The sequence below is a fragment of the Cygnus olor genome, chromosome 18, assembly GCF_009769625.2.
Source record: "Cygnus olor isolate bCygOlo1 chromosome 18, bCygOlo1.pri.v2, whole genome shotgun sequence".
Lineage (NCBI taxonomy): Eukaryota > Metazoa > Chordata > Aves > Anseriformes > Anatidae > Cygnus > Cygnus olor.
The window spans coordinates 584,623-604,193 of NC_049186.1; the positions used below are offsets into that span (position 1 = coordinate 584,623).

Here is a 19,571-nt window from a genome sequence, read left to right on the forward strand (position 1 = left end):
CCGTCTGTATGTGACACTGCGTTATGTTCCCCCAAGTGCCTCTTTTTAACTGTACTGAATTTTGTATGCTATCTTTAATGTCTGTCTGTTCAGTGCCATTAAAGCCTTCTCTGGTTCTTAGGCATCAGTCATTGGCCTTACTGCCTCGAATGGTATTATTTCATCAGGAAACACTGCGCACCTTCCCGCTCAGCACCTCTTCAGGTTGCTTTATGGATAGCTTGGGCAGCACAGACCACTCACAGATAACTCCTCCTTCGTTCTGTGTCTTTGAGGATTATTTAGACAGGCGAGAAGGCTCCTTCTTATCCCATGGCTTCCTCTCTCTGCCAAAACCTTTGTTGGGAGACCTTGCTGAAAGGGTTTGGGAATCCCCATGGGTTTTATTGGATGGGTCTCCCCATCCACAGGCTTATCTACCCTTTCAAAGGATTCTGTGCTGATCCCGATATAAGGTGGACTTGAACTTAACAGGGTTCATCTCTTCGGAAGGGCACAACAGTCTTCACAGTCCCCCAACCCCATCTAACCAAATTAATGAAGCAAACATACTGGAGGCTAAAGAGCACCTTATATCAGCTTCCCAACAAAACATAAACTCTGTCAGTTATCGGCCCTCCACAAATCCGCCATCCAAAGTGGCCAGCTAAAAGAGCAGTTCACACCTGACATTGTCTAGGTTAACTGTTTTGTTGCTTGCTGCACAACTGGAAGGCGATTGAGGCGCTGTATGGGCAAACATAACACCAGAGGTTTGGGACCAAACTGTAAGCAGGCTGAACTGGAAGAAGTCACTATCAGGAACTACTATTGTGATTTCTCTGCCTTTGAATTGCCACTTGCAATCTTGCCCCAGTCCCTAAGTGATATAGAAGGGATGAGGCATTGGGAACTAGGGGACAGAAAGCTGTACCGTGATGTTGGTATACAGAGGCTATAACCAAAGCTGTGCCCAAAAACAAATGATGATACAGACCTAACCAGTAAAAAGAGAAGCAGATGACAACTAATGCTCATGGTGGGTACGTGAAGTAATCTACAGACTTTATTCCCTATGTATGCAGGGGGCTACAAATCCCAATTATGGAAGAAGTGACAGAGGGTTCACATTTTGTGCATCCCTCAGGCCACTTTGCTGCCACACGACATCCTCACTCTTCCTCTTCTATCTTCTTGCCATGAAACTCCCGGCTCTTCGCTCGGAGCTTGTTGACCTGCGACTCTGCAATGTCGGCCCGCTCCTCGGCTTCCTCCAGCTCGTGCTGGATCTTGCGGAATTTGGAGAGGTTGACATTGGACAGCTCCTCCTGTGTGGGGAGAGGGAGTTGGTGGTGAAGAGCCCAGGGCAGGGGTTTCACTCCTCATGCGTCTGGGCCTTGAGGGGCTCTGGTGATTACGCGGAGAAAGCACAGACCTCCTGTCTCCTACCTACCACTGCTGACCCAGAAACCTCTCAAAGAGCTCATCATCCTCCCTTATTCAGGACCCCACTGTTGCAAACTGCACCTGTACTGTGTCACTCTTGAGGAGCAATTCTGTCACGTGGTGTTCTCATTTTGTGTGCTTATTCTCCCACTACTCGGTGCCCAATTTTCCATGTGGTTTATTAGGTTGAGAAAGACTCAGAAACCCTGTGCTGTTACCAGCGTCAGAGATTCACGAGCTTCTCAGTCAATGGACGAGGCCCTCAGGAATTTTGGTCTGGCTTCCTGAATCAAACAGGCAGCAGAATAACCCTTGGTTCATCCCTGAGTGCAGCATGGCCAGAAGAAGGCGAGGCCTGCTGACACGGGAATGAACCACGTGGCCAAGACTGTTGTGTCTTTGGAGTTACTTTCATGCCTCTTTCCTTGTATTCGTGCTCATCTCAATAACTGTGCTGCCCCGACGGAAGGGTGCTCATGGCCATTCTCCAAGCAATACTTACAGCCTCCTCAGCTTGTCTCTTGTAAGATTTCACCTTCATCTGCAGCTTGTCCACCAGATCCTGGAGCCTGAGGATGTTCTTCCGGTCTTCCTCAGACTAGAGTGGTTGGTAAGCAGGAAAGAGAGAGAGTTGGTTTCCCCACACCACCAGAAAACGTCCTCTTGGAATTCACGGAAAAATGCTTTGGCTTTCTGTGAGAAGGGTGCGTCAGCACAAAGACTCCTCCTGCCTTACCTGGTAGGTCAGCTCCTTCACCCTCCTCTCGTACTTGCGCACACCCTTCACGGCTTCAGCACTGCGCTTCTGCTCAGCATCTACCTCCCCTTCCAGCTCCCGCACCTGCAATGAGAAGCCCATGTTTGGAGCTTTCCAAGTGGCTCCCTTCATGACATGCTCGCTTGTGCACAAATACCATCCCTACGCACCCTGGCCTCCAGCTTCTGGATTTGCTTCTTGCCTCCCTTCAGGGCCAGCTGCTCAGCCTCATCCAGACGGTGCTGCAGGTCTTTCACCGTCATGTCCAGGTTCTTCTTCATTCTCTCTAGGTGGGCACTGGTGTCCTGTTCCTTCTTCAGCTCTTCCGCCATCATGGCCGCCTGGAGAGGCAAAGCAGCAAAGCCAGGTTGGGGCCGAAGACATTTTGGGGGAGGATACATCCACCATCCTCAGTGACAGAGTGCCCCAACTCACATCTGTGATGGCCTTCTTGGCCTTCTCTTCAGCATTGCGGGCTTCCTGGATTGTCTCCTCCATTTCACCCTGAATTTGCACGATGTCTGTTTCCAGCTTCTTCTTGGTGTTGATCAAGCTGGTGTTCTGTGCAAGAGGAAGGATAGGATTTGTACTGTCAGATCTAACAACTCCACATCAAGAGTTGGGAGTGAGAGTAATGTTTATGCAAGTCTTTAATTTAAAGGATTCAAAGGTCCTCTTTAGAGCCCTAGCGGCAAACCAGACGTGTGCCTGGCTGGACTGGTCATGTCACAGCTTTGCTCTTCAAATACGTACACGGTAAGATGCATAGCAACAAGCAAGATACATAGCAATCTCATTCTATGTTATCTCCTGTGGGTGGGATTCATTTCCAGCAAAGTATCCGACCTGGGTATGGAGGAGCTGCACACGCTCGCTTGCATCCAGAAGCTCCTGCTCAGCCACTTTCCTTGACCGCTCCGTCTGCTCCAGGGCTGCCCGCAGCTCCTCAACTTCAGCCTGTAAAAGGTTTGCTCTGCGCTCCACCATGGCCACCTGTTCCTTCAGGTCTTCCTGCGTCCTGAGAGCATCGTCCAAGTGTATTTGAGTATCCTGTAAGAGAGGAAAGAGAGATTATGAGGTGGCTGATCACTGCAGCACTGTTGGACAGAGACATCAGAGACATTCCCTGCTCTTTTAATAAATTATTTGCACAGTTATGATGTTGGTGTAACATGAGGCAAGACAGATGCCTGCGTGCACATACTTTGGTTTATACCTTTAGCACTGCCTGCGTGTTTCTCAGGTTCTTTTGTGCCTCTGCAGCCACACGGTTGGCATGGCTCAGCTGGATCTCCATTTCATTCAGGTCTCCCTCCATCTTCTTCTTCAGCCGCAGGGCTTCATTCCTGCTCCTGATCTCAGCATCCAGGGTGCTTTGCATGGACTCCACAATTCTGAGGTGATTTCTCTTCAGCTGGTCGATTTCCTCATCTTTCTCTGCTATCTTCCTGTCAATCTCAGACTTGACCTGGTTGAGCTCCAGTTGGAGGCGCAGGATTTTCCCCTCTTCATGTTCTAGGGAGGCCTGGACAAGTTAGTAGGAACAGTGAATAAAACTATGGCTTGCTTTCTAAGTAATCTCTAATACAATACCACGTGAAATACAGTTTGGCTTTCTTGCCACATCTGCAGATTTCTGTTCCCATTCTTTCAGTCTGGACACCGTTCATTAGCACTTTGTACCTCAGCTTCCTCCAGGGAGGCTTGGATTTCAGATTTCTCCTGCTCAATCTGCTTCTTGACTTTCTCCAGCTCGTGGATCGCCTTTCCTCCCTCTGCAATCTGCTCCGTGAGGTCAGAAATCTCCTCTGTAGGGAAGGGTGAAACAAGGAATGGTCAGACACAGGGCATAAAGGGAAGGGCCCTCACACACCAGGGTGACAGGTCTCTTCTCATCACTGCAGGCACACACCCGTGTGGAGTGGTGGGTGGACAAGCTTGGGGGAAGGCCTGGCCAGCAGCAGAGGGCTAGGGACTTACGCTGCAAGTTCTTGTTCTCACGCTTCAGCGTTTCCAGGTGGTCCAGGGACTCCTCATAGGCATTCTTCATCTTAAACAGTTCCGTGCTGAGAGAGCGAGACTCCTTCTGGGAAGCTTCCAGCTCAGCCTGTGTTTCCTCATACTTCTGCTTCCACTCTGCCAGGATCTGGGCAGATCAACAGGGTGTGAGTATGGATGTGGCAATTGTGAAGGGATGCTCTGCCCAGGAAGCACAGGGCCAGGGGCCAGAATACCTTGTCAAAGTTCTTCTGCTTCTTGTCCAGAGCTGCGCAGGCAGCGTTTGTTCGCTCCACATCAATCATCAGGTCTTCCACCTCGTTCTGCAGCCTCTGCTTTGTCTTTTCCAGGGAAGCACATTTGGCGTTGACAGCTTCAACGTGTTCCTCTGCATCCTGCAGGCGCTGTGCCAGCTTCTTTCTGGGAGGAGATGATCACGGCTTCAGGTTAGAGAGTAAAGGGTAGCCAATTTTATAAGATTCACAAGAGGGCACTTGCCTGCTTGGGGGACTTAGTTCCTTGAGCTGTCCACAGTATTTATTCTGTCCAAGGCAGCATGCAGCCTAAAGGGCCTATCGCACCTCTGCCCTAGCGGCAACTGAGTATTCAGACTGTCTTAGCTCTTCTAACACCCTAAGGGCAAGTTTGTCCTCCCAGTCTGAACTTTTTCCACAGCACGCTTTTCATCTTTCTCCCTCTCTGCCCTCTACCACAAAGAGAGTATATTGATGCCTTCATCCCATCCCTATCTTGACCCATCCTCAAAGACTCCTTCCAAATACCCTTAGCAGTCTCAGTTTTCTCCACCCATTCAACATCCCACTTCCCACATACTTGGCCTCCTCCAGCTCCTCCGTGCGCTGAATAGCATCCGTCTCATATTTGGTTCTCCACTGGGCCACTTCGCTGTTGGCTTTGGACAGGGCACGCTGCAGCTCACCCTTGGCTTCCTGCTCCTCGTCATACTGTTCCCGGAGCAAGTCACAGTCGTGGCGAGCAGACTGCAAGGCGTGGGCCAAGGCGTTCTTGGCCTGTGGGGACACCGGGATTAGTAACCTGAATACACATCTTGAGATGCATCTTGACAGTGAAATTGTCATGCACAGGAGAACTGCCCCAGGGAAAGGGTGGGTAAACTCTGATGAGAAAAATGGATAGCTGGGAGATGATGAATCCCTCATAAATGTGTGCTAGAGGATTAGGATGTGTTAGTGAAAGGTGGCCAGGGGACACCAATCTCTTGTTTCTGTAAATGTGCCTACAAATGTGTGTTCATGCTGTCTTGGAGGGCATCAGAATCTCATTAAGGGCTTGTGGATGACTTCCTCTAGCATCAAAATCACTATGGTTCCTTCCCCGTGTGTTGTGATGAGTATAACTCATGCATTTCTGGGTGATGTGGCTTGCAGGAAGTAGGGCACTTCCAGACCTTTATTTCTTCCTCTAGATGTCTCTTCAGTTCCTCAATCTGTTGGGTAAATCCCTGCTTGCCCCTAGACAGCTGAGAAATCAAAGCATCCTTTTCTTCCACCTGGCGTGAATATTCACCTGGCAAGTGAAAAATAAATAAATAAATAAATAAAGTTACACTAACGGTAGAATCATAGAATCATTTAGAAAGACCCATCAGATCATCAAGTCCAACCATGATGTAACACTATAGTGAACTACCAAGTTCACTACTAAACATTTTCCTGAGCAACACATCCATTCATCTCTTAAATATCTCCAGGAATGGAGACTCTACTACTTCCCTAGGCAGCCTGTTCCAGTGCCGAACCACTCCTTCCACAGAGAAATTCCTCCTGACATCTAATCTAAACCTCCCCTGATGCAACTTGATGCTATTTCCTCATGTCCTATCACTTGTCACCTGAGGAAAGAAACCAGCACCCACCTTGCTACAACCAACTTTCAGGTAGTTGTAGAAAGCCGTGAGGTCTCCCTTCATCCCCCTTTCTCAAGACTAACCAAACCCAGTTCCCTCAGCTGCTCCTCACATGTCTTGCATGTCTTGCTTTCCAGTCCCTTCACCGGCTTCTTTGCTCTTCATATTCCAGGAACTCAGTATGTTCTTTGTAGAGAGTGGCCCAAATCTGAACACCGTATCTGAGATGTGGTCTCACCAGTGCCGAATACACAGGGACAATCGCTTCCCTAGACCAGCTGGCCACGCTGTTTCTGATACAGGACAGGATGACATTGCTGCCCACCTGGGCACCCTGCTGGCTCATGGTAAGACAGCTGTGGACAAGCACCCCCAGATACATTTCTGCTGAGCAGCTTTCCAGACACTCTTCCCCAAGCCTGTATTGCTGCACTTGGTTGTTGTGACCCAAATGCAGCACCCAGCACTTAGCTTTGCTGAATACCATAGAATTGGTTGCAGCCCATTGATCTTGCCTACCCAGATCGCTCTGCAGAGCCTTCCTATCCTCAAGCAGATCAACATTCCTGTCCAGCTTGGTGTTGTCTGCAAAATAACTGAGCGTGCACTTCGTCCCCTCAACCGAGATTGCTGATCAAAATGTTAAACAAAACTGTCCCCAATACTTAGCCCTGGAGAACACTGTAAAGCCCTGTAATCTGGGGTTGCTTTGAGACGTTAGCCCAATTCTTGCTTTGCACCATGGTGTATCCTCCTGATTTTCAGGTTCTGCCATTGCACCTCAGGACTGAGGATGTCTCACCTGTTTCTGTCTGCAGACGAGCTCTCTGAGTATTGAGGTCATTGATCATGCGCTGATTCTGCTCCTCCTTAGTTTTGATCTCACTCAGCTGGTCTTCCAGAGTGCGGCACATCTTCTCCAGATTTGCCTAGGTATCAAAAACAAAGAAGGAGAGGAAATGAACACCTGGACTCTGTCTAATTCTCACAGCAGGATTCTTATATGAGAGTGCGACTAGTAGATTCAGGCTATGTGCTGTACCTTGGCCCTGTGAATTCTACTGCAATTCTTTACCTTGGCTTTGGAGACAGACTCCATGTTACTGGCCAAGTCATCTATCTCCATCTTCAGCTCACTCTTCTCCTTCTCCAGCTTCTGCTTGACTCGTTGCAGGTTGTCGATCTGCTCCCCAAGCTCAGCTGTGCTGTCTGCGTGCTTCTTCCGCAGGGCGGCAGCTGTGGCTTCGTGCTGCAGCGTGGCCTCTTCGAGGTCACGGCGCATCTTCTGAAATTCTGCCTCACGCTTCTTGTTCATCTCAACCTGAGCTGCTGTAGCCCCTCCTGCTTCTTCCAGGCGCTCGCTGATCTCCTCCAGCTCCCTGGAGAGGTCAGCACGGTGCTTCTCTGCTTTTGCCCGAGAGGTTCGCTCTGCCTCAATTTCCTCCTCCAGTTCCTCGATACGGGCCTGGGGAAAATGCAAGACCCTTCACACCCATGCCCTCCTTGTACTGATGTCCTTCAGCAGGGTGGAGGGGAAGGACTTGCCTGCAGCTCCTTGATCTTCTTCTGTAATTGCATGCCCAGGGCTTGCTCATCTTCAATTTTGCTCTGGATCTGGCTGATTTCAAAGTCTTTCCTTTGCACAAAGCATACAGAATCACAGTGTTAACACCTGAATAAAACTACCTAATAAATGCACCTGACCTGCAATCAGGTGTCTCACAACCACACTTACTTTTTCAGTTTCTCATCCAGCTGCTGCTTATCATTTTCCAAATCCATTATGGTATCTTGGGACAGCTTCAGGTCTCCCTCAAGTTTCCTCTTAGCCCTTTCAAGGTCCATGCGCAGTTTCTTCTCTTGCTCCAGGGACCCTTCCAGCTAAACAGAAAGAGCATCAGTACTCTGCCAGCCGTATTTATCTCCACAAGCATCCTGTAATTGCCATATGCATTTGTGCTTACATCATCCACTTGCTGCTCCAGCTTGGTTTTAGCTTTGGTCAATGTATTGACTTTGTCCTCTTCGGCCTGCAGGTCATCCAGTGTCTGCTGGTGGGCCTCTTGGAGGGCTTTCTTCTCTTTTGTCAGCTTGGCAATGGTCTCATCCAGAGCTGCCATCTCCTCTGTGAGGTTTTTCACCTGCACGTTTTAAGCAAGCACCAGAATGCCGTGTATAAGACTTGACTTCTTGTGTAGTGGCATTTTCATTTGCAGCGCTTAGCCAGGAGCTTGATTTTTATTTGAGCTTCACAGCTGTCCAGCTGTGATGCTCTTGTCATCTTCCAAACCTAGCCCCTTTCTAGGGATACCAGCCTAATGTGGGAGGTATCTATCCCTTCTCCCTTTGTGTGACTCTCCATGTGTGTACCTTGTTTTCAGTGGCATGTTTTTCCTTCTCAACTTTAGCCAAGGTTAACTCCAGGTCATCAATGTCTTTCTTCAGCTCTGAACATTCATCCTCCAGTTTTCTCTTCTTGGCTGTCAGCTCAGCATTGATTTCTTCCTCATCCTCAGCCCGTTCTGTCACCTCCTTAATTTTGGCTTCCAGTTGGATTTTGGTTTTGATGAGCTGGTCACACCTTTCCTCGGCATCGGCCAAGCTGTCTGCTTCCTGATGGGGAGACAGAGATTTTTGTGGGTTATAACGTTTTGAAATTTCTGTTGTGTATCTGTAAGTAGGCACATGTTAAAATGTGGAGGCCTTACCATCTGACATCACTGTTAATTCCTTTGTTTGTTTGTTTGTTTGTTTCTTTCTTTCTTTCTTTCTTTCTTTCTTTAAAATGGCTCACAGAGGTGGTAGCTATGAGAATACCTCATACACGCTTGAGCATGACAGAACAGTGACAACTCTCAGCAAGGCCGTAGATTTGGAGCCTTTTTCCCTCACAGACTCAGTATTCAATAGCCTCTATTTTATAATTGACTCACCATGATCGTTATCATATTTGGGTAGCCAAGGTTTTTCCATTTGTGGGAATAATACAGTGAAGAAAGTAGTGTTTTGCTTGGAGTTAAGAAACTGCCTGTTCCTGATTGAAGTTGAATACCAAGGATCTGTGCGTGTGAAGGTAATCTAGGCCTTATAGTGTATCTGTGTTTAGGTAAAGTGGGTCCTTCTCAGGGTTGCCTTTACTCTGTTACATGGACACACAGCTTTGAAAGTTGAACAGATGGAGATGCTTCCCTTCCAGGTCACACAAAGGTGTCTGCTGCATATCACCTGTTGGCTAGCGCTACTTGGCTCTTTCCTCAGGACAGCAGGGCTGCTGAGTCTCATTTGGCACTTACAGTTATCCTCACTGACTGACAGGGAACTTGTTGTGCCCCTGGCAGTGTTCACAGTTACTCAACTTTAGAGTAACTTTGAGTGTGTGACTTTTTTTCTATTGCAATTTAGTCAGCTTCCTGTAAGTCTCTGCTTGGAAAAACAAACAAACAGACAAACAAACAAAAAGAAGATTAAAAAAAAAAAAAAACAGGGACAAATAAATGGTGACACTCACTGCCTGCACTTGGAGCTGAAGGTCATTTTTTTCCTGCAACAGGGTCACCATTTTCTCCTCCAGTTCTTTCCTCTTTGCCTCAGACTTTGCAAGTTCTTCCTTGGTTTTCTCAAACTCTTGTTTCATGTTGGCCATCTCCTTCTCAGATTCTGCACTCTTCAGCAAGGGCTTGATTTTGAAGAACAGCTTCATCCAGGGCCAGTGCTTGACATTCATGAACGCACGAATGTTGTACTGGATGCAGAAGATGGCATCCCTGTAATCAAATCCCCCATGTTAATAACATACCCAAAATTTGTAATTTAACACCCATTTGGTGAAGTACCATGTGAATAAGGTACATTTATGATAAATGTCTACCTCCTCTCCACCATTTTCCGATACTCCACTCTCATCAGGAAGCCCCTGGATCTGGCCTGCGTCCTGGTCATAATCTCTGCTAGCTTCTCATCTCTCATCTCCTCCAGAAGACCTATTAGCCCAGCTTTGAAGAACACCTGAAAAAAGGAAGCATTGTAGCACATCAGTCTCAGGTCATGTGCAGCGGAGGTACATAGTCTTTGAGTGCAGGACTTGTTTCTACCTTGGTGTGACCAAATCTGTACTGGGTGTGGTCCACATCAATGGACCCAAGGAGCTTCTCTGAAGCCTTCTTGCTGTCCATGAACTGTCCCTCTGGGATAGCACTTATGTTAAGCACTCTGTATCTGTAGGAGAAAACAGAACATGAAGAAACAACTATTGCCAATACCACTACTGCAAATAAATCCCACAGCCTTCTCAGCAATAGCTGACTCTCCAGTTGAGTATTAGGGACAATCCACCCTTTCAGGACAGTGTAAGTGACATTTCCATACTGTTAACTCAGAGTCCAAGGGAATCCTGATTCTTACCCATGAACTGATACTGGTACTTCTTTCTCATCATGAACTGATACTGAAACATTTTTAAATTTCCATTCAGTACTTTATTGTAATATTTAGGCATGTTAGGATACTCTGGCTATTCTCAGTAACTACTCTCATCAGATAGTTTTCAGCAACAGCTGACTACATAACTGAAGTAATCTCATTTCCAGCAACAGACCTCCGAAAAACATTTTAGAGGCATCCTGTGCACACTGGGTAGAAACATGTATTTTTGTTCAAATTTTGAAGTGGATTTGTGAAGGAAACCTTATTGTTAGTTACCTCATCATTTTCCAGTAGTACACTACTGTAATGTGATAGTTAGATTTGATTACAGAGTGTATGCACTAAATGGTGTATTAAATATGGCACTTAAAGTAGTTTAGGATATAGAAGGTGTGGAACAGGAAAAGATTGGGCAGCAAGGCAGACCAGACCAGACCAAACAAGAATACTCCAAGCTGGAAGGGACCCATAAGGATCATTGAGTCCAACTCCTGGCTCCACACAGAACTACCTAAAAATCAAACTCTTTGTCTGAGATCATTGTCCATACATTTATTGAACTCTGTCAGGTCTGGTGCTCTGACCAGTTCCCTAGGGAGCCTGTTCCAGTGCCTGACGATACTCTATGTGAAGAACCTGTTCCTAACACACAGCCTGACCTTCCCCTGTCACAGCTCCATGCAGTTGCTTTCACCAGAGAGAAGAGATCAGCACCTGCCCCTCCACTCCCCTCGCACGGAAGCTGCAGGTTGCAATGATGTCCCCCCTTTAGTCTCCTCTTCTCCAGGCTGAATAAACCAAGGAACCTCAGCTGCTCCTCATATGTCTTCCCCTCTAAACCCTTCACCACATTTGTAGCTCTCCTTTGGACACTTATAGTTTTATATCCTTCTTATATAGTGATGCATAAAACTGCACACAGTAGTCGAGGTGAGGCTGCCTTGGCACAGAGTGGGACAATCAGTTCCCTTGACTGATTAGCAACACTGTGCCTGAGGCGCCCCAGGATATATTTGGCCCTTTTGGCTGCCAGGGCACACTATTGAACCATATTCAACTTGCCATTGGCCAAAACCACCAGATGCCTTTCAGGGGACTGCTCTACAGACACTTGTCCCCCAGTATGTACGTATATCCAGGGTTTCCCCTTCCCAGTTGCAGAATCTGGCACTTGAATTTGTTAAATTTCATATGGTTGTTGATTGTCCAGCATTCTAATCTGTCAAGATCTCTCTGCAAGGCTTCCCTACAATTGAGGGACTCAACAGCTCCTCCTTTACTCTTACCTCTGTTTGAAGTCAGCATACAGGACTCTGCTGGGGAATCCTTTCCTGCAAATCCTGATCCCTTCCAGCACACCATTACACCGCAGCTGGTGTAGCACCAGTTCATGTTCCATAGCACCTAACAAACACCACCATTAGTTACTACCCCATTGTTTGCTACTCAGGAGAAGAGCTTCTGTGGCTCAAGTTTTCACCCTGTTGGATCCACTTACCAGGTGTTTTTGTTTCATTTGGGATGATGCAGCGTACAAATGGGGGTGAGTGCTACGTAGATTTGTCATCAACTTGTTTAAATTCTCCTGTGAGATTTCAAGGTAAAGTTTAAATCAACAAATGAGAAATCTGCATCCCTGAAGTTCCCTGTATTTCAACTATGGAAAGGAGTTAATCATAGATTGTAAAATTTCCATAGTCATGCACAAAAGCTTTCATTAGTCTTTGACTATTGGGCATTGCTACTAAAAGGAAATATAATTTTGTTATTTTGTCATTGTAACTTTATTTTTTTATTTTTTTTATTTTTTATTTTTTTTTATTACAAAACCTGGGATATACCTCATTTGATACCCTAAGACTCATTGCTCTGAACACAATGAACAATCTCCTGTGCCTGCTCTCCTGCATCAATATATTGGTTAGGCTTTTATATGCAATAAACTTGAAGTTACCCTCTGCCAAACTTAAAGTTACCCTCTCTGTTTTTCAGAACTGTTCCATTATTCACAAATGTTGCATGGTAGCAGTGCTGAAAATATTCAGAAGTCTAAAACCCCCATTTGCAAAAACACTCTGAATTTTGTGCAATCGCTGGAAGAAGATGCTATGTTACAGCTTCATAATTAACCTACAAATAAAGCTGTATGAAAGAAGATCTGCATGACAAATATTTTGAAAGAGTTTTCATTTTGTTATCTTAATGACAGAAAATTATTCCACATGGAAAAAAAAAAAATTCGCTCCATCATTTAAATGGAAATAAATGGATCTATAGTAGTAAGTGGATCTTCAGCTGTAGGACTTCAAGAGGGTACAACTTCACTTTTCACATTTTAAGTTCTCTTTCTTCAAGTAAAAAAAGACAAAGTGAGGACACCTGTACTTACACGGAAAAGAGCTGAGACAGTCTGGAAAGAGGAACCCTTCTTCTTGCCACCTTTTTTGCCACCAGACTCTAAAAATGAAAGAAAAGGAAAACTATACGAAAATATTGACATTGAATATTACAAATTATAGAATAGAAAAAAGGCTTTAAACACTTTTTTCCTTTTTTATTTCCCTTCAGAATTGTCCCATGTTGAAAAGAATTTCACAGAGCTGACCTGCATCTGCTCCACCATAGTTGGCAAACAGTAAGGCCAATGTTTTCAGTGAAGACTTCTGGTATAACCCAATGACAGTTTCGTTCAGGGGGTCCTTGTTTTTCTCAAGCCAGCCAGTGATGTTGTAGTCCACTGTGCCAGCATAGTGTATCAGGGAGAAGTGGGCCTCAGTCTTGCCTTTGGTAGGCTTGGGCTTCTGGAAATTGCTGGACTTGCCCAGATGCTGGTCATAGAGCTTGTTCTTGAAAGAGGTGTCAGTTGCCTTGGGGAACATGCACTCCTCTTCCAGAATGGAAAAGATGCCCAAGGGCTGGATGACATTACAACAGGCAGGAGGGAGAAAAAGATTAGAAAGGAGACAACACTTGGTTGGAACGAGTCTGGAATTAGGACAGAAAACTGCCAAACAAATCAAAAGAGAAGGCTGTTTCTGTACATTTCATGACAGTAAGTCAGAGAAAATTAGCTAAATCCATTGTTTTTCACAGCTGGTGTTTCTTTGTTGCTTGTGGAAGTGCTTTTAATCCTTGCAAGCAACATTACAGATTACAAAAATACGGAGCAGCTTTATAATTGAAATGTAATATTTTAATTCATCATATGTCTTTTCTTTATGTATCCCTAAATAACAACAGAATTCTAGCATTAATACACCTGAACAGGAAGGATACCTTCTCAATCAACTCAATGCAGGCAGCCAGGTCCATCCCAAAGTCAATGAATGTCCATTCAATCCCTTCCTTCTTGTACTCTTCCTGCTCCAGCACGAACATGTGGTGGTTGAAGAACTGTTGCAGTTTCTCATTGGTGAAATTGATGCACAGCTGCTCAAAGCTGTTGAACTGCCAAATGCAAAAAAAGATATAACATTTTCAACGTGCAGCAATCACAACAAGACTTTTTCCTGTGCAGTTATAATTCACCTTATGTCTCTTCAGACAAATACAAGTTCCCCTCCCTGTCTGTTCTCCCAATAATCCTTCAGTGGGACTGTACTTGAGTTCTGAAGATAAAAAGAGACTTCTAATATATAATTAACATATTTTTTCTCTGTTATCATTCTTTTATGAATACAATATATATTCTTTAACAATTATAATTATCCCCTATCTCTTTGGAATTTCTTAACTCTAAGGCATATTTTGGTAAATCATTTTCAGAACAATTTCTCCTATCAGAACAAACTTATTAGTAGACTCTACTCCTGCCAATCATGAAGACTGTCTCAGTTTGCTATTGAAATATTTTTCTGCTCTTGACTTGGTGGCTGTAGATGTTTCCGTCCTCTGGTATGGAAGGTTTTGTGGTTCTTTCAATAACTACATAAGCACTTCCTAATCTCTTTCAATAATTTCCTCACCTTTGGCCCATGTAACTTTGTCACAGATTTCTTTCTTTTTTTTTTTAAGCTTAATATTCTTGCATGCTGAGTTAGTAGTTGCTTTCCTATTAAGATCTAATTATTCAAAAAGGTTGAAAATTTCTTTAACTGTGAGACGTCTTGATCATAGTATTTTTACAAAAGGAAAGAACACAAGTGTATTATGTCTCTGACCGTTTTAAAAAAAACTTTTAAAATTTTGTTAACACACATTTTCCCTACTATGAAGCTGCTGTGAAATTCTTGTTCCTTACATCAAAGATCTCAAAGCCAGCGATGTCCAGGACACCAATGAAGTACTGTCTGGGTTGCTTTGTATCCAGCTGTTGGTTGATGCGAACAACCATCCACAAAAACATCCTCTCATAGACAGCCTTTGCTAGGGCACCTACAGCATTGTGCACCTAAAGCAAAGGGGAAATGTTACTGCACAGAGAATTTTTTAAAAAGATTAACCTATAAAGAGATGTTCTGAGCCATAACCACGTGTGTCTAGTAACCAATTGTTTTACCTGCTCCACAGTTTGACCTTTTGTCACAAATTCATTTCCAACTTTGACTCGGGGGAAGCACAGGGCTTTGAGCAGGTCAGCTGAGTTCAGGCCCATCAGGTAGGCAGCCTTGTCAGCAACTGAAAGACAAGAGATGTGTAAAAAAAAGCATTTAAGAATGACTGGAATTTTATAAATGGGGAAGTCTCTCAGAAATGACTCCAATGTTTAAAATTCTTGAACTGCAAATCTTTTCATCTAATATCACAGGGAGTATATACCCCATGAAGGAAAGCTGTGAAAGCTGATGGTATCTTTTTGATGGTATCTTTTGAAAGTAGTTATCAGTAAGAAATGAATCCTTGAATATTTTCACAAAGCTTATAAACTAAAATAACTATAAACTAATAAACTTATAAACTTCAAATAACTGTAACTTTAAAAGTACATGAAGATTACAACTTGGCAGTTTAGTCAAACTCTAAGAAAGCACTTATATTTGAATAGGCCACAGTCTGTGTGCCAATAGAAGCATGTGTGTTCCAGAGCTTATTCTAGAACCTCTTTATGAACACAGGAAAGCTGAATTTTGAAAAGGCTTGCCAAAAAGCTCTGCATGCTAAATGGAAAAATGTAAAAATGCATGAACCTAGCCCATGGAAAAGGAAGGAGTGTCGTTCAATAAAATAGGTCAGAGATCAGAGAATCAGCTTCACAGTTTCATGGACGCTAAAATAAGCATTCCTTACATTTCACTTCATTGAGTTATGGCTTTTCTCCTGACTAAAAAGGTATCTTTCCAAAATTTTTTTTTTTATTAGGAGAACAGTTGTTAGGGACCTTCTGTGCCATCTGGCTCTGCCTGCTCCTCTCGCTGTTTCTGCTTGAACTTCAAATTCCCATAGTGCATGACAGCCCCTGTCAGCTTGTAGATGGCAGTCTTTTCATCAGGAGTGAAGCCCAGGATGTCAATGGCACTCTGCAGTAGAAGCAGTGAAGTAAAGTTATTGCCTAGTAGACTTAACAATTAAAAATATTTTCATTATAGTACTTACATCTGTAGCCATGAGCTCCTCCTGGTCATCAATACTGGGTACAGTGACCTCACCTTGACTCACAAAGTGGTAGTCATATGGGTTGGTGGTAATGAGAAGCATGTCTGAAAGCAGGAAGAGGAAGGACACAGGCTTAGTTTTTTCGGCTAGATAGTAGAGGAAACATTTGCTCAGCAATCTTCCTCAAGAAGATATAATGATCCTTCCTACCAATCAGCTCTGGTTTCTTGTTGGAGGTGATCTGATAAAATATGTGGTAGCTTCTTTCTGCCTTGAGCTGGAAAGTGACTCTGGACTTCTCCAGCAGATCTGGCAAGGCAGGAAGAAAGAGTTAGGAATGAGACAGGACACGGAGGTAGGAATTTAGGAAGGGATGTGATCATGCCAGGATGTCACTTACAAGTTTCAATGTCAGCAGAAGCCAGTTTGCCTGTGGCCCCAAAGTGGATTCTGATGAATTTGCCCTGTTGAGGGGAAAAAGAACCATTTCAGCCTGGATGGATTATTTTGACATCTTAATGTGTAATACCGCTGGGTGCATCACTTGTCTTGTAATGGGAGGGAGGGATTTTGTCCAAACCTACAACTCACAAAGCGTGAGGAGTTGTCGTTCCTCACAGTCTTGGCATTTCCAAATGCCTCCAGCAGTGGGTTGGCGCTGATGATTTGATCCTCAAGAGTTCCCTACAGGACAATAATAATTCCTAGTTATTACTTTTCAAAAATGAGGAACAGAGAAAAGCATTGTTTCAAGCCAGTATCTGTTAATTTACCTGCATTTTGCCAGGCTCCTCTTTCTTCTTCTCCCCACTAGCTGCAATTGTTGCAAAGTACTGGATGACACGCTTTGTGTTCACAGTCTTCCCTGCACCAGATTCTCCACTGCCAAATGAAACAGTGAAGCAGAGAGTGTGTGGTCAGGCAGCAGGTCCCCTGGTACAGAGCAGCCCTGTGGGGAACTGAGCAAGAAGTGTACTTACGTGATCAGGATGGACTGATTCTCACGGTCTGCAAAAAGACAGAGAATTTTCTCAGTGCTCCTGAATTGAAATGAAATCAAAATCTATGAAAGAAAGTAACTGGAGCTTCCTTATGTTGCAGGAACACTAGATAATCAATTCCCAGATAAAAGGCCTGGGAATTTAGCACTTAACACTTCAATTTAGCACTTTCAGGATTTTTTGAAGTTCTCCCCAATAAAATATGATATCTGATTTGGACTGATAGAGATATGGGTTTGGGATAAAAAATGCTGGCTTCTTTTTAAGAGGATTCTGTTCAAATCATGAATGATGTTTCTGTATATGAGAAAAACCCAAACCATATATATATATATAATGTTAATATGATTAAAGTGATTGAAAAATGTAAATGAAAATGAATAGAAACTTTCTGGGGACTCAAAATCCTTCCCAGATCAGACCAAAGGACCTCCTGAGTTCAAGGATTTCTTGAGCCATGTTTGGTATAATTTTATGTAATGGTTTAAAATGGACATTGCATGAATTCATCTCCTTACTTTATTCATTAACATAGACCTTTAGGACATATGTTTTCTTTGAAAAAGAATTTCCAGAACTTAAGTATATTTTATGTGATTTTTTATTCCCTTTGCGTTTTTTTAAACTGATAGTTTGTTTTGATGCTTTGTAGTTGCTTTACTACAAGGCAGAACAGAAGAGTAAATCCTTATCCTACTTTCTATACAACTCTTGATTTTACAAATTTCTGTCATACGTACCCTCCATTATCTCTTTGCCGTCTTCAGTGTCTTTATCTACTTACTTGTTAAAGAATTGATTTAATTTATTTAATGTCTTTGAACATTCTTTTGTCCTTCAGTTAACCTTCTCCAGTTCCACTATATCATTTTCTAACATGGAAAAACTAGAACTCTCTACTTTATTCAAGATCTGGATGTTCCACTTTTTCATAGAACCTCATGGTACTACCGCTATTTTGGCGCTTTTTCAAATAATTCCTACTGTTCATTTTGTTTCCTTCTGTCCTACTGTGCACTGAGCCCAAGAATTACCCATTGTAAGCCTCAGATCTTATACTTAAGAAGTAAAAGCCATTTCTTAGCCAATCGTTCTACCAATCTTCCATTTTCCATTGTATCTTTTGCCTCTTACTACTACAGGCCCTAATACTGCCTTCATCTCTGGCAATCACCATTATCACTTGGGGTTTTAAGGCAGTAAAAAGCACTGATACTATACTTATTTGGATTTGGAACTTCAATTTATAGTGATACTTTCTTACTTCCTGACATGGATAGTATGTTAGTAATGTTTGATTCTGTACTTTATGTTAAGATACATCCCTAACACTCCTGTAGCATTGCTTGTTCTGTTTTCTATCAAACTTTTTACTCTGCTATTACAAAACTAAATATCTAGACTTCCCTCCACAACACTCCCAGTATGCTCTCTGTGCCATTGATCTCATTTAAAGATGGGTATTCAAGTTCACTAAACTTACATACATGATACATACACAACTCCATATGTTGAAATATTTTACATATATCTGCAGGAAAAAAAAATATATTTTTTTTTCTGAAGTTCTTACTGCAATATAATTTGGAGGGAGATCAAGTACTCACCATTTAACATGAATTGATAGGCATTGTCAGAGATGGAGAAGATGTGTGGAGGGGCCTCCTGGCGCTTTTTGCCTCGGTAGGCCAACACCACCTCCGGGTTGTACACCGGCAGCCACTTGTAGGGGTTGACGGTGACACAGAAGAGACCCGAATAGGTCTGCGAGGAAGGGAGACAGCACGTTGGCTTCTGCTCAGCCTGGCACAGCAGGCCTTCCAGCTACCCAAAGGAAGACAGCTGCTGGTACTTACGTAGATCATCCAGGCTGCATAACGCTCTTTGAGGTTGTACAGCACAGCGGGTTCGTGGAGGTGGGTCATCATGGCCATGTCCTCGACTTTATCATACTTGGGAGGGTTCATGGAGAAGATTTGATCTTCCTTCACGGTCAGAGTCTGCCAAGGAAGAAAGACTGATATATGTTAGCTAAGTGCTTAGAATGGGAATTAATTACTTGATGTTCTCAAGTGTTGCTTTTCACTCACTTCTCCTGCTTCAGTCTGGACAGTGACCTTCCCTGATTCCCTGCTCTGGATTGTCCCTTTTACAAAGGATTCCTTAGGATGAGCCACAAAGACTGATGTCTTGGCATCAAAAGGCTTGTTCTGGGCCTCGATCCTTTCCTTTTCTGACTTTCGGAGGAAGGGAGCCGCCTCCCCAAAGACAGCCATCTCAGCATCTGGAGAGGTCATGGCTGCACTTTATTGAAGGCACGTCAATAGAGGACTCTGAGGGGAGAAGAAGACAGTTTCCATCAGTTAGACTATAGTTTTCTGTGCTAGTGATGAAATCTCATACAGTTTCTACCTTTCTGGTATTTAAACTAGTAATATTTCAATAACATATTGTTATTTCAATAACAGCTTATGAATGCTAGTTTTGATGTTAACACCTAAGTACCAACATCCCACTTAAGGCTGAGACAACTTCTAAATAACTTGAG

At 43.9% G+C, this 19,571-nt stretch overlaps 1 pseudogene; it reads right to left on the minus strand.

The window, feature by feature from the left end:
* Positions 1–1,023: 1,023 nt before the first annotated feature.
* LOC121079934 lies at positions 1,024–19,320 on the minus strand (annotated as a pseudogene).
* Positions 19,321–19,571: the final 251 nt, after the last annotated feature.